This window comes from Octopus sinensis, linkage group LG18, assembly GCF_006345805.1.
Source record: "Octopus sinensis linkage group LG18, ASM634580v1, whole genome shotgun sequence".
Taxonomy (NCBI): domain Eukaryota; kingdom Metazoa; phylum Mollusca; class Cephalopoda; order Octopoda; family Octopodidae; genus Octopus; species Octopus sinensis.
Genome location: NC_043014.1, coordinates 23,189,457 through 23,204,923, shown reverse-complemented (window position 1 = coordinate 23,204,923; position 15,467 = coordinate 23,189,457). Strand labels below are relative to the sequence as shown.

The 15,467-nt window shown below is 35.6% G+C and overlaps 1 protein-coding gene and 1 long non-coding RNA gene across 3 annotated transcripts in view; one reads left to right on the top strand and one right to left on the bottom strand.

Annotated features, from left to right (window-relative positions):
- LOC115221730 (cell adhesion molecule-related/down-regulated by oncogenes) overlaps nucleotides 1-15,467 on the bottom strand; it is a 400,560-nt gene that overhangs the window by 262,116 nt on the left and 122,977 nt on the right. The gene's annotated exons all lie outside the window — the stretch shown is intronic.
- Nucleotides 8,068-12,386, top strand: LOC118766917. The gene is made up of 3 exons (XR_005002823.1): nucleotides 8,068-8,198; nucleotides 9,286-9,290; nucleotides 12,375-12,386. It is a non-coding gene; the product is annotated as an uncharacterized LOC118766917 (long non-coding RNA).

The window sequence follows — 15,467 nt, the reverse complement described above, 5'->3', positions numbered from 1 at the left end:
TCTAGTCCATTGTTTTAACCATTCACCAATATATGTTGACATCCAAAATATTCATTTCAGAGGAGCTATATATAAATTAGGCTCAATATTGTTGAGTAAATTTAAGTGCCCCAGCATGGCCACAGTCCAATAACTGAAACCTATAAATGAGCAAATACATACATACATACATACATACATACATATATATATATATATAATGTATTTATTTTTGTGCCTATCTGTAAGTGTGTGTGTGTGATATATATATATATATATCTTTTACTTGTATCAGTCATTAGACTGTGGCCATGCAGGGGCACCACCTTGAAGAATTTTTACTTGGACGGATCAACTCCAGTGCTTATCTTTCATTAAGCCTGGCACTTATTCTATTGGTCTCTGTTGCTGGACAACTCAGTTACAGGGATATAAACATGCCAACATCAGTAGTGGGGCACACACACATGTGATGGGGTCTCTTACAGATTTTGCCTGCCAAATCCACTTATAAGGCTTTCATAGGAAGACACTTGCCTAAGATAACATGCATCCTGGTTGGGAAGCAAGCTTCTTTACCAGACAGCCACATCTGCACCAATATATATACACATATATATACATTATATATATATATATACACACACACACACACATGATATATACATATACACACATACATGCATAATCTAGAAATGTCATCTAATTAAAAAAAAATAGAAACTAGGCCAGAAAAGTGGAAAGCATCAGTGAGCCATTGAATTGAAGAAGTTTAGCTAGGCAAAAGGAATGATTTATGGCAGCCAAATTACCATTAAATAGTTTCCAGCCAGCCACAGCTGCTTCACAGCAACTTAGTTTAAGCCTAAAGTAGATTTTGCTACTCATCTACACCTTATAGAACAGAGAAGGTAAACTTTTGGTGACCTAAGATTCGGTTTCCATTCCAGAATGTGAGATGAGGTTGGCAAACATTTACCTTTCATTCACTTGATGTATGTCATATGGTTTAAGTTCCAAATGAGAAAACTCTTTTTACTTCACTCACCCTGCCAATGTTTTAAAGTAAAGACTTAAACATTACAACTCATCCTAATTCTCATCACCACTACCCTCTCCTGTTCAATTTTTGCTTGCTTCTGAATCAATTCTTTAATCAGAGTTACTGTCCTCCAACAGAAGTCAGAGGATCAAGTCTTATACATTTCCCTTTTAGGCACAATTTCTATAGCTTGATGCCTTTCTGAACAGTAATATAATGTACTGGGTGTATTTTATAGCACCAGCACTAAAGAGGTTACCATTTCCCCAACAAGACTAAATGGTCCTGTAAACCCTGTCATCTCCACTTATTTGCCACTTTACAGAGTGTGCTGAGTACATCTTATCATAGCATCAGCTGTAGTAACAATGCCTTGAACTTGTAAGATTAAAGAATCTTCAGTACTCACTGCTGAGCTAATTCATGTAAAGATTGGCCATGTCAGGATTGGAGTAAGAGGAAGTGAAACATTCATGATCTTTTAGCAGAACCTACACAACTAATAGGACAAAGGAAGAAAAATCTCAATAACTGTAGACCAGTTCAACAGCGTCAACTATTCTACTGACATCAAAGAATATACACAAGTCATCTGATGGGCTGCCTTACACTTTAGCAAATTGCCCTTACTTAGGTACAAAACTGACTGATGGTAAGAAGTTTGCTCCCAACCACATAGTTGCCAGGTTCAGTCCTGCTGCATAGTACCATGGACAAGTATCTTGTATTCCATCCCTAGGCTGACAAAAGTCTTGCGAGTGAATTTGGTAAGTGGAAACTGAAAGACGCCTGTCATACATGTGTGTGTGTGTGTGCTCATGAAATTAACACACAAATGGTTGAGTACTCCACAAACATGTATACTCTTAGTACTCAAGGAAACTCAGCATGACACAGAATGTAATGAGGCTGGCCCTTTGCTCAAGAACACAAAGTGATGTTGGAAATTGAACTCATGACCTTACCCCTAAAAATGAGATGGTAACAAATGGGACACCTTTGATAACAGGCCAGCTAAATCCAAATTGACCTGGGGTTAGCAACAACAACAAAAATAACTGTATTTTAATGTAAAAAGTAATTTAATCTGCTAATTTTATGCCATATTTCTATCAGTGTAGAATGGGTGTGTATGGCTTGTTTAGTAAGTCTATCCACACCCATCCATAAAAATGACACATTAAATATATCAGCCAAATGGAGCCTCTACATCATGGTCTTTCTATTTGTTAGAAACAACAGTCAAGTCTCTTTAGTTATACTCAATAATCTTTAAAGAAAAAAGGATTCTCACAGCTGGAATACCTTTGATCGTAAATTGTTTGCTCCACTAATACTGACCTGGGGCTATTATATCATCATCATCATCATCTGATGCTCACAAGGGTGGGTGTGTGTTTTTCCACGCACATTATATCTCACATAGTGATGGAAATGCAAATTGCTAAGGAGAAAGAAAATGAAGACTGCAGTGTTCAATGCCCTTCTTAAGGACATTAGGAACAACATCAAGTGGAAGTTTTGATTCACACACACACACACTCTCTCTCTCTCTCACACACACACAGAGTCATTAGTACACTTATAGATTGTACAAGCAAGAAGTAGAAAGCAGGTGGGGGGTGAGGAATGGGGGAGCTGGAGGAGGAGTTGCTGAAAGACATAAAACCAAATGAAATTTGTTCCAACTAGGAATGGAAAATAGAATTTTCAGGTTTGCAGAGAAAAATGTGTAACTAATGACATTAAAATGAGAAATAAATGAGTTTAAGATAGATTAAAAAATAATAATCCTAATAATAATATAAATCATACATCCATACAAACACATATCCAGTTGCTCTTAAGTTCACTGTCTTCTTTTATAAACTAGACAGTCTTCTTTGTGGGACAATGAGAAAGCGAGAGAGAGAGAGAGGGGGGGGGAGAATGTGCGGTGTGTGATTGCTCCACAGATGTCTATAAACACACACACAAAGTCCAACCAGTTCCCCTGCCCCTACACTACCAATTGACCCTACCTACCTATTTAACCTAGGTCCCTACTTATCAATTTATGCTTCATTTATCTCTTTTCTTCAATAAGCATCTGATGCTTTCCCAGTTTGATATTTGATCTCAAGAAACTGTGGTACACCATAGCTGGCTTCATCCAGCTGGTTGACTCCACATATAGAGATGAAGGTGGATGGGGTGATATTAAACTCATTAATCAAAAGATTGGCGTGAAGCTGTTTGGTTTTAATGGATGTTTTGTGCTGAGTAAAGCACCATGAAAAAAGTAGGAAAAAAAAAGAAAGAAACAGTAAATATGCCTACTTTTAGCAATAAAAATACCTTTATAAAAAAATAAATAAATTGAAAACCATGAAGAGGCCAACTGAAACAAAATTTTTTAAATTACACCTGAGGAGCAAACAAGTCTTCTTAGAACTTGGGCTATCCTTTGATCAGTGACAGTGCAATTTATATAGGGTAAATTTATATTAAGGAGGGGAACATACAATTTCCTGTATTTCAAACTGCTTCATGGTTCCATAGTAAACATTTTATTTAAACTATGTTTAATAAGTTCATAAGAATGTTATAAATCATAAATTTATAAGATGCTCTAATAGAACATCCATGTTTAAGCGAGGATATTACCTCTTAGTATTAATACTGCCTTTGTTGATAATATATATTTTTTAACAAGCTCACTGACAAATCATGACATCAGTGCCTGTTCTGGCCCCGTTTTTCTATATATCACTGGTGGGAAGATGAGGGATCTCTACAGTTTGGCTCACAGGCTTTCGGTGCAAAATGCTCTCTTGTTTATATTACTAGCAGGGAGATAAATCTCTGCCACTTCCAGTGCCAAGACCACCAGATCATGTGATTTCAACTTTTCTTGGTCTTGTCAATGATGGATGCTTGACTGCTAGAGATAAAATTTTTTTAAATCTGTGAGCCAAACTGATGAGATCCAAGATGAGTTGCTGCTATCTCTAGCAGTCAAGCATCCATCATTGACAAGACCAAGAAAAGTTGAAATCACATGATCTGGTGGTCTTGGCACTGGAAGTGGCAGAGATTTATCTCCCTGCTAGTAATATAAACAAGAGAGCATTTTGCACCAAAAGCCAATATGAAAGTGTCTGTCATAGCATCTATCTACCACAGATAATTTGTTTTCATAGAACATCCGTGTTTAAGTGGGGATTAACATTACCTCATGATATTAATACTGTCTCTGTTACTAATATATAAATATATAATTTCTATAAGATTTTGTTGGTAGTTCTAGCTAGTGCTGAAAAGTAATATGATTAGGAAAATGACAAGTAAAACAACTTCCTACTTGTTCCCTTATAAAATTTCATAAATATTTTGTGCCGAAATGAAAAAAAAAATAGTTAATAACTACAATTTCATTCAGCTATGATCTTCTATATTTAAGTATATAATTATAATTAAGGGTGCTGGAGGGACAACACCAATACGCTAGAAGTAGATGTCAAATGTGTACAAACCACTCTAAATCTGTTCTAGTTTTTTTTGCACAACGCTGGATGTGAGGAAATGGACAAGAAGATTTATGAAATTTTGGACAACTCTAGAGCTTAAGATTTCATGTTTTGTAATAAAAATTACTTTACACTCTTCAGTAGAAGCATACTGACAATATGCAAGTGAAAAATATTATATACATATATATATATATATATATATAGACGGACCCATGCAAGATCGCTTAAGGAAGGATATTATCCATCTTATGAAAACATTCGATCTTAGCATAACAATAGATACCAACCTGACAGTTGTCAATTTCCTTGATGTGTCTCTAGATTTACAAACCCTATAGAAAGTCCAATGATAGAGTTATATTAATGTAGGTTCCTGCCATAGTGTTTAAGAATTTAGTTGAGAATATTAGGAGAATTTCTAGCCTTTCGTCCAATATAAACATATTTAATAATGCTGCCCCACAATATAACAATGTCCTTAAAGCTAGTGAATTTAAAGAGGAAATAGCTTACATGTCTGCTATTAGGCCAAGAAAACACAGACACAGGAAAATTATCTGGTTCACACCCTTTACTCCCCTGAAGTGACTGTTAATATAGGTAAATATTTATTGTCACTAATAGATAGACATTTTCTAAAACATCATAAATATATGAAACTCTTTAATAGGCATAACCTAAAAATTAGTTTTAGTTCAACCCCAAATTTTAAAAACATACAATGCAAAACAACAACACAAAGCTGGCTGTTCCTGCAAGGATAAAGACTTGTGCCTGCTAAATGGAGCCCGTATGACCAAGGCCATTATTTATGAAACCACCATAAATTCTACAAATGCTAATAACACAGTTTCATCAAAGGGGTATGTGGGTCTCACAGAGGGAAATTTCAAAGCAAGGTTCAACAATCACACCTTAAACTTCAGACAATGGAATAAAAGAAAAACTACCAAATTATCCAGTCTTATATGGTTCTTAAAAGAACAAGGTGTCAGCTATAGGATTTACTGGAAGATCTTAGCCAACATTAGTGGCAAGTGCAGTCTTTGAAAATATGGAAAGAGTAACTTCCTTTTTATTCAACAGTTTTTTTCATAGCTTCTATTGCCATCTGGAAAAGTTCCTTGGACCCTGCTGCATGTCTAAATTCAAGAACTGAATGTTTTGGATCATGTCCACATATGACCTTTTTATGGTTTTGGGCTCCCCAAGATCATGGCTAGAATCCACATTTTTACTGTGTTCCTGCACAAGCTTCCCAATATGTCTTAACTTCTTTTAATTTTTTCTTTTTTATATATATTTTTCATTTTTTCTTTTTAATTGTGTGAATGTGTACGTGTGTGAGTGTATGTATATGTATATTTATATTTTATATGTATATGTGTGTGTATGTGTATGCAATGTGTCCGGTGCATAAGTGTGAATTTTATGCAAACGTCCCCTTCATTTATACGGATATGCATGTGTTTGTATATGTACGGAGGTAGGTGTGTGATAGGAGGATGTATATGTGTGTATATATATATATATATGTATATGTGTGTGTATATATATATATATAATATATATATATATATATATATATATATATATATACAAACATGTGTGTGTGTGTGTATGTGCATGTAGGTATACATGTTTGTGTGAGTGTGTATGTATATAGACTTTATGAATGCAGGGCGTTTATGTCTATGTATTGTGAGAATATGGTTGTTTGTATTTTTTATCTTTTTTCTTTTTCTCCCTAATGGAGTAACCTCCTTTTTATTCAACAGTTTTTTTCACAGCCTCTATTGCCATTAATAGCTGATGAGAATGCATTGTAGCTCTTCACTTCGACATTCGAAACTCCGAGCACTATAATGACAACATACTATTTGTTCTAAATTATAACATATATATATATATCTCATCATCATCATTGTTTGATGTCTGTTTTCTATGCTGGCATGAGTTGGATGGTTTGACTGAGGCTCCAATCTGATCTGGCAATGTTTCTACAGTTGCATGCCCTTCCTAACACCAACCACTCCGAGAGTGTAGTGGGTGCTTTTTATGTACCCTCGGTGCATGAGACAACAAAGCCAAGGCTGTGTGGAATTTATAGGGCATTTATAAACAGAAATGTAGTCTTATTATCAATATTTTGTTATTACAAGTGGATAATATGGAGACATAAATTCCATGTGCTGTTCATTCAAAGACCCCTTTCATGAAAAGCGCGTCTGGCTATGGGGAAATATTATCTTGTGTGAAAACAAATAAGGGCTGGCAACAGGAAGGGCATCCAGTAGTAGAAAATCTCCCTCAACAAATTCTGTCTAACCCACACAAGCATTGGAAAAGGATCATCAAAATGATGATATATGTATGGATATATATTCTTTTTTCAGAATCCACAAATCACTGGGGTAGCTGCTGTTATTCTCTGACTAGGACTATGAATTCAAGTTCCACCATATGTACTATTCTCTGGTATGACAATAAGAGTACATTCTTTTATTCTTTCAGTCATATCAGTAGAAGGACAGTACTGCCTTAAAAAACACAAAGTTGATCTGGACAGGATTTGAACACAGAGTAATGACTGTCAGAACAATTATTGCCTTACATTCTATCCAGTACTCTAATGACTGCACCGATTTGCTACTCCGCATATCATCTCAAATTTTGGTACAAGGCCAGCAATTTCTGAGGAGGGGTTAGTCAATTACATTGACCCTAGTACTTGATTGGTACTTATTTTATCAACCTTGAAAAGATGAATGGCAAAGTCGGACTCAGAACATAAAGACAGACAAAATGCAGAGAAGCATTTTGCTCAGCATACTAACGATTTTGCTAGCTCACTGCTTTTGTATAATTCAGGATATTAAGATTTGTTAAAGCTTTACCAATGTAGCTATGCTGTAGCAAAAAAATATTACAGATAAGTGAGACCTTTGAAGTATTCTTGTTATGAAGATAAAAATAACAGCTAACAGTTGTCAAGCTGGAAAAGATGAAAAGGGTTTAACCAAATGTATAACAAACAACAGAATTTTGAAAGATGTTCTTTTCCAAGACTGCACTTTCAATACTATCTGTATGGTATAGACATCTTAAAAAATGTTTCTGCTGGAGCACTACCGTGAAGAAATTTTGGTTGAATGAATCAACCCCATTCCTTATATTTTCTTTTTTAAGCCTGGTACTCATTCTACTGGTCTCTACTGCCAAGTTATAGGGATGTAAACACACCAACACCAGTTGTTAAGCAATGGTGGGGGACAAGCACATACTCAAAGACACACACTTTTACAACAAGCTTCTTCCAGTCTCTGTCAACCAAATCCACTCATAAAGCTTTGGTCAGCCTGAGGCTATAGTAGAAAGGTACCTCACAGTGTGACTGAGCCTGAAATCATGTGGATGGGAAGCAAGCTTCTTACCACATGGTCATGCCTCTCTGTAAACTTCCAACAATATTTTTATTTTGAATATAACCTTTAACATTTTCATGGGGACTGCTGGTGAGAGATAATCTATAATAAATGCCAAAACTAATTTCTTTGTGTCAGTGTGTCACATTTTGACCCCTGCTCTCACTATTCAATGACACTTCTACTATTCCTCCTGCTGGTGTGAGAGTAATTGTAGGCATAGAGATGGTGAGGGCAGTAGTAGATTGAGCTGTAGTTATGATAGAGGCGGAGGTGATGATGATGGTGGTGGTAGTGGTAGCTGTGGTGGTCAGGGATGATGGTGATAGTAAGTGATGTGAAAGACAGTGGTGATGGTGGTGGAGGGGAAAGCGGTGAAGTCAAAGGTATTACCTGATCATTAGTGTGATTAGTTAGTGTCCATAGGTATGTGTGTGTATGTGTATTTTACCATTCATATTTTGTGGTAAGAAGCATGCTTCCCAACTACATGGTTCCAGGTTCAGTCCCACTGCATGGCACTTTGAGCAAGTGTCTTCTATTATAGCCTCAGACCAACAGTAGTCTGAATGGTGTGTATGGCAGTTGTGGCAATGGGGTGGTGCTGGTGATAGTAATGGTTGAAGACAATAGAGAGAGAGAGAGAGAGAGAGAGAGAGAGAGAGAGAGAGAGAGAGAGAGAGAGAGGTTAGACAGAAAAACATTGTACCAACTCCCAAATGGGACGACAAAGAATGTTGTTTATCATTCAGCTTTGCAATAGGTTCAAAGTTGACAAATTATATCATTGATTTGGTGAAAATTGTTCATTGCTTGAAAAATATTGGTCAAGTTTAATAAAATTTAATATGTACTCAATGCATGAAGTGTCATTGTTGGGCCCAAGACCCAGTGAAGAGCTTTCCACAGGAGCTAGCTTAAAAGCTGCCCATAGAACATGGGCCAAATTGAATAAATATTGAATTTTATATTAGCACAGCCATAATCATGTTTTACCATGTTCTTTGAGTTGTTTGCTTGTTATATTTCTGGTAGTAACATCTGTAAATTTCTCCCCATCTCCCCCACACCTGGCTTCAAGCCTCCTTTCTCTAACTTGCAAATATTGAAGAACAGTTTTTATTAGGTGGGTAAAGATTGCCAGAGTACGAAGGCATTGCAAGTGAGAGGTGTCAACTATCTAACCAAAATTCAAATGACTGAAACAAAATCTTGGTATGCTGTGATTGAGTAAGGGATGTAATAATGGCTTCAACAGAGTTCTTCATCAAAATGAGAAAGGGAATAAGAGAGGGGGAGAGTGTGTGTGTGTGAGAGAGAGAGAGAGGTGAAGTGGGGGTAAGGGCAAGCAGCAGACAGATAAACAGAAATGAGGAATACTTACTAACATACTAAATAATTTCAGCAAATAAAGAATGCTTTTTTAAACAACTTTTAGGGTCTCCTTCAAGTGAGAGTCTTCTCCAAGTGGTCATTTGAAGCAAAGAAAGAGCCTTAATGCAAGTGTCTGACCTGCTAGGAACAACAGCTAAGTCTTACTATTACTTTATTCTATAATTTATCAGTCATTTTAGGCATAACTTGCTGTGTGTACAGATCATAATAGATATTATAATTATTATTATATGGCCTTGTGCTTAAAATAGAAAGGATAATTATGGCTGGAATATTACCTGATCATTAGTGTGATTAGTTAGTGTCCATAGGTATCTCTTTACTCTCTTTTACTTGGTTCAGTCCATTTTGACTGCGGCCATGCTGGAGCATCGCCTTTAGTCGAGCAAATCGACCCCGGGACTTATTCTTTGTAAGCCTAGTACTTATTCTATCGGTCCCTTTTGCTGAACCGCTAGGTGACAGGGACGTAAACACGCCAGCATCGGTTGTCAAGCAATGCTAGGGGGACAAACACAGACATACAAACACACACATACATATATACGACAGGCTTCTTTTAGTTTCTGTCTACCAAATCCACTCCAAGGCATTGGTCGGCCCGGGGCTATAGCAGAAGACACTTGCCCAAGATGCCACGCAGTGGGACTGAACCCGGAACCATGTGGTTGGCTAGCAAGCTACTTACCACACAGCCACTCTTGCGCCTATGTGTATGTGTGAGTGTATATTTTACCATTCATATTTTGTGGTAAGAAGCATGCTTCCCAACTACATGGTTCCAGGTTCAATTCCACTGCATGGCACTTTGAGCAAGTGTCTTCTATTATAGCCTCAGACCAACAAAAGCCTTGTGAGTGGATTAGGTAGGCAGAAACTGAAAGAAGCCCATCACATGTGTGTGTGTGTGTGTGTGTGTGTGTGTAAACAATTATAAATAAGGGCAAAAGAAAAAAAAATTTTCTATGCCATTATACTGAAAAAATAGACTTTATATTGTCTAAGCACATATAATATTTTTCACTATAAATAAACAATGTGTTGAAACATGGTTAGATGATATAAAGTCTATTTTTTCAGCATATTGGCAAAGAAATTTTTGTTTCTTTTGCTCTTATTTATAATAGTTTATAATTTCACCTTACAAGGTATTTTAATATGCTGGCCACTGATAAAATTGTTTTTCAAAAAAAATTTTATCCTTATATTAGAAGTAAATTTATATGTATGTATGTATTTGTGTGTCTGTGTTTGCCCCACAATCTCTTGACAACTGTGTTTACATTACCGTAACTTAACGGTTCAGCAAATGAGACCGAAAGAATAAGTACTAGGCCTACAAAGAATAAGTCCTGGGGTTGATTTGTTCAACCAAAGGTGGGTGGTGCTCCAGCATGACTGCAGTCAAATGACTGAAACAAAAAAAATATATGAATAGTAAAATGTCTTAACACCATGTTGCAACTATCACAGTAAGTTTGTTTTGCTGTACATGTGTTTGCCAATTCGGCAATTAATTAATGCCCATACCATATGCACCCGTTAGCTGCTATTCAGTTTATTTACTTTGTTATTATTTTAGCTAGTTGCTGTTACCAGCAATCAGTAAAGTCATTTGTCCCACATGTTCTTTCACCCACCCCCTCCCTCTCTCCACTGTTGAGATCTGTTTCAATATTTGCTTCAACACACAATGCCTGATCAAATCTCTTACCAAAAATATACAAGGATATATAATATGATTCTTTTAATGGTTTCACTCATTGAGTCATGGCCATGTTGGGGCAATGCCTTCCAAGATTTCATTGATCATGTCAACACAAATACTTATTTCCACTTTGCTGCTAATTTTATCAATCTCTTTTTATCAAGCCACTGTGTTATGGCTTTGACATTAAGAGATTTATCTCAACACTGGGCACAAACACAAACATAGATATATACACATACATATGTGTGTATAAATATCTATTTGTTAGCAAGCTATCATCATCATCTTTTAACATCCATCTTCCACACTGGCATTGGATGGATGGTTTGATTGAACTGAGGCTTGCTTTAGCTCCATACATGCATGTATCTATGTATGCATACATACATCATCATTATCATTTCACATCCTTCTTCTGCTGACATGGGTTGGATGATTTATTATAGCCCAAGCCAATTTTTGCCCTCCTACAGGGGCACACTGTCATCGACTGTGTAAGGCTCAACATTTGGAGATCAGCCTTCAATAATTCACCCCACAACTCCCTTTCACAACTTCCCTACACTTTAAGTGATTAGTACTTCTTTATGTAACTGCCCTCATCCATCTGCATCACATGACCAAACAAGTGAGTCTCCTCTCTTCATCTAATTCCTCTTATGCCCAACTTCTCTAAATTTTCCCCCATCAAACAACAGTGAAAACTATAAATTGATTATTAACATTTTTTCAACTAACCAAATAAGGCTAATGAACTCTCTAATGGAACAAGAATTTGAATCATCCACTTACATGAACATCTGACTGAAGGCCATTTATTGCAACAAGAACAAAAACAGACCTTCTGAGATTATTCTGTCTCCTGTTACTTAATTACAGCTTTGCTAGAAGATACTTGACTAAGGTATCTTGTAGTGGGATTGAACCAGGAATTACATGACTGTGAAGTGTGCCAAATTTTACTTGATTTTAAACCATTAGAACACCACACTACTGTCCCCTTGCTGGGACATTACTTTTGGTAAAAGTACACCTCCTGCCACCTGAAAAAACACATCTTTTAGAGAACCTTTATGGAGAGCTTCTATCTTTGTGATTACTGCAGCTGATAGAAATGGCAGCCAAATCTCCTTCAAATCCACATTTGTCTTTACCATTACCAAATTAAAAATGCTAAAGGTGTAAAACATTTATTCATTATTTGATAGCATGAATAAATAACATTTAATGAAGGAAGGAAGTGAAAACCAGCTTGGTGCTAGGGAAAACATCTGGAAAAATACATGCATGCACACACACAAACACAGAAGGAGAGAGGGAGAGAGGGAGATAGAGGAAGAAAGGAATTGCCCAAGGGGAAACTATCAAAAGAAGAACTCTCTTGTTATGGGCAAGTAAAAACAAAGTGTGTGGAAATTAAGTGAATGTAAGAATTTTAAAGAACTAGTTCCATCAAGACCAAGAGAAAGGCAGTGACTAAATGGTTGTGTGAATCCTTTGTGCCATTTTGAAGTTATATGGAAGAACAATGAAGATGGAAGATGAAATAAAGTTATTTATCTCAATTCAGATATATATATACATAAACACATATATCCATGCACTAAACAGTTACTTAGTGCATGTTTAGAAAGAGCAGCTAGATTTTTCATCAAATCACACTATAAATTCGAGTCTCTACATGTACACACTATAAATGTCTTTAAAAGGAACAGACATATTGGATGATGGTGGTTTTGAGGTTACACTCAAAATAAAGCTAATACACTTTCAATCAAAGGTTTAATCAATATTTTCTAAGTGTAAATAACAGTGACACAACTATATTTGTATATAATCACAAGAATCAACAGAGAATGGAAAATGATGGTCTGATCAGAAAGAGTTAATTTAACTAGATGGTAAAATAGAGGTATTGGTGTAGAGTCTCCAGAGATTGACTGGACAAAAAACCCTACCAGATAAAAAGTATGAAGTCTGAAAAAATTCACAGTTAATTTGATAATTTATGTAAATGATGTTGCAACATTGATGCTGTGTCAGTGAAGTAGTAGCAGTGATTGTTAGTGATGCTAAGCCAGTAATGTTGTGATGGTAAGGCTGTTCTGATGACAGTTGTGGCTGTCCTGGTGGGCAATACTGAAGCAGTGATGTTGTGGCATTGACTGTTGTTCCTATGATGCTAGGCTGGTTATGTTGTATACTGTATAGCAGTGGTTCTCAACTATTTTTTACCTAAGGACCCCCATCATATTTATTTTACTCAGGTGGACCCTCATAACCATTCAATCTTTAAAAAACCATATTATATTTTTAGGATAAATATAAAAAGGAAAGGTATAAAAAAGATGAAAATATTTTGTGTATTGTAGAAGTATAGGGAATTTACTGCACAAAATTTTAACAATGAAATCTTATGTGGACCTCCAAGGGTCATATGAACTGCTGCAAAGGTTCTGCTATGGTAGTGACAATGTCAATATGAAACTATGTAGAGTTTTGTCCCACAATTAGATTTTCCCACCCTCACTACATACACTAACTTAAATATTTATACAAATTTCATAAAAATTCACCCTTCTTTGCATGTAGGTTCTTAGTCATTCGTATGTTGCATTTCTTTCTTTCATCTGCTTTTATTACATCTTTTATATTTTCCTTTATTTTAAAATTTGTTCTATATTCTAGCTTCCACCCACACTTCATATATCTAAAATGGAGCAATGATAAACAAATAAGCAAAGAAAATAATAGAAATAAATCTGTAAAATTATAAATAAAATAAAATATATACTATAATCACACACACACACTCTTTCTCAGAGTTTCTGGTAGCAAGGAAAAAACAAAACATCATTATTATCCCAAAATAAATAAATATATATTTTTATTTCATTCTGAATATATATCTTCAGCTGCTTTAAGATAATAATAATAATAATAATAATAATAATAATAATAATAATAATAATAATAATAATAATAATAATAATAATAATAATAAAAGAATCATTATAACTTCAATTACACACACATACATGCATGCAGGATCTATGTGGCTACTCAATTTGCTAGAAATAGCAACCAAATCTCTCTCTCAATTCACACCCTACCACCTTAGAAAAGAAAATGTTGGGTAATATGGCCTTGGGTTCTCTAGGCATAGTAAAGAGACAAGATAGTCACAGTTGGAATGCCTTTGATCATAGCTCTGTCCAGTCAGGGCTCACCTGGGGTTAAACAGAACAACACCAATATAGATATATACATAAATGCACCCCTATATAAACACAAAGTTTCACATATACACAAAACCACACACACACACACAGATACAAACACACTTATTCTCCATTGCTTTGAGAAATATTTTGAATTCTTAAGCCATTTGACAAGTTTTTCTTTATTTCCATAAGATGGTGTGCTGTGGCAAAATAATTTATAGCTAACACAAGTTAACAATTATAAGCATTTCCTGTTGTATTGGAAGGGAAGGAGGAGCAGCAAACAGAGGTTTATCTTAACCTATGGAATTAGAGGGGAGGAGGAGAAGGACAAATAATGATAAGAGATAAATACGGAAAAAAAAAACAGGAAAATGTGTGTGTATGTGTGTGATGCTTTGATGTTCAGTGATCAGAAAAGAAGTATGTGGTCACCTTTATACCTGAGGTGACTTGTTGGACTTCTGAGAAGTTCTTTCTATATAAGGAACAATGAGAGAACCTGTATACTCTAGCATACATAGTGTTTCCCATCCATTTTCTACCTTTGATTCCTATTTTACTGAGATGGACCTTCCTAGCCATTCAATGTTAAAAAAATTCAAATATATTTTTATAATTAAATATTATTATGAACTGTATTATAATGATTATTAAAATATTTAGCTGCAAATAAATTTTAACAACAAAATCTTATATGGATCCTGGTTGGGAGCCACTGTCTAGCATAAAATCCCTTTTTTATACCAACCTGCCTAAGATTGCTCAATGTAAAATGTTGGAATGGAACCAAAACCACCAAAGATCATATTATGAGGTTTTAGTTTCAACAAACAGTAACCACCAGTTAAAGGAGGACCTTCTGGGTGATTATTCCACCTGTTAGAAGCAACAGTCAGATATCCAAAAATTACACCTTAGTGTCCAGAAAACATGTAAGTAAAGGATGTAGCTATGGCTCAAATTGGTCAAAAAGAAAGGTGCACCATCAGGTTGATAAGACCTCCTTGATAAGTACATAGTGCTGGTCAAGGAATTTTTCAGTTACCAGCCTTACCTTTTTACTTGCTTCATTCATTAAACTACAGCCATGGTGGGGCACTGCCTTGAAGAATTTTTAGTCAAATAGATTAACCCCAGTACTTGATTTTTCTAAAGCTTGGTATTCATACTATCAGT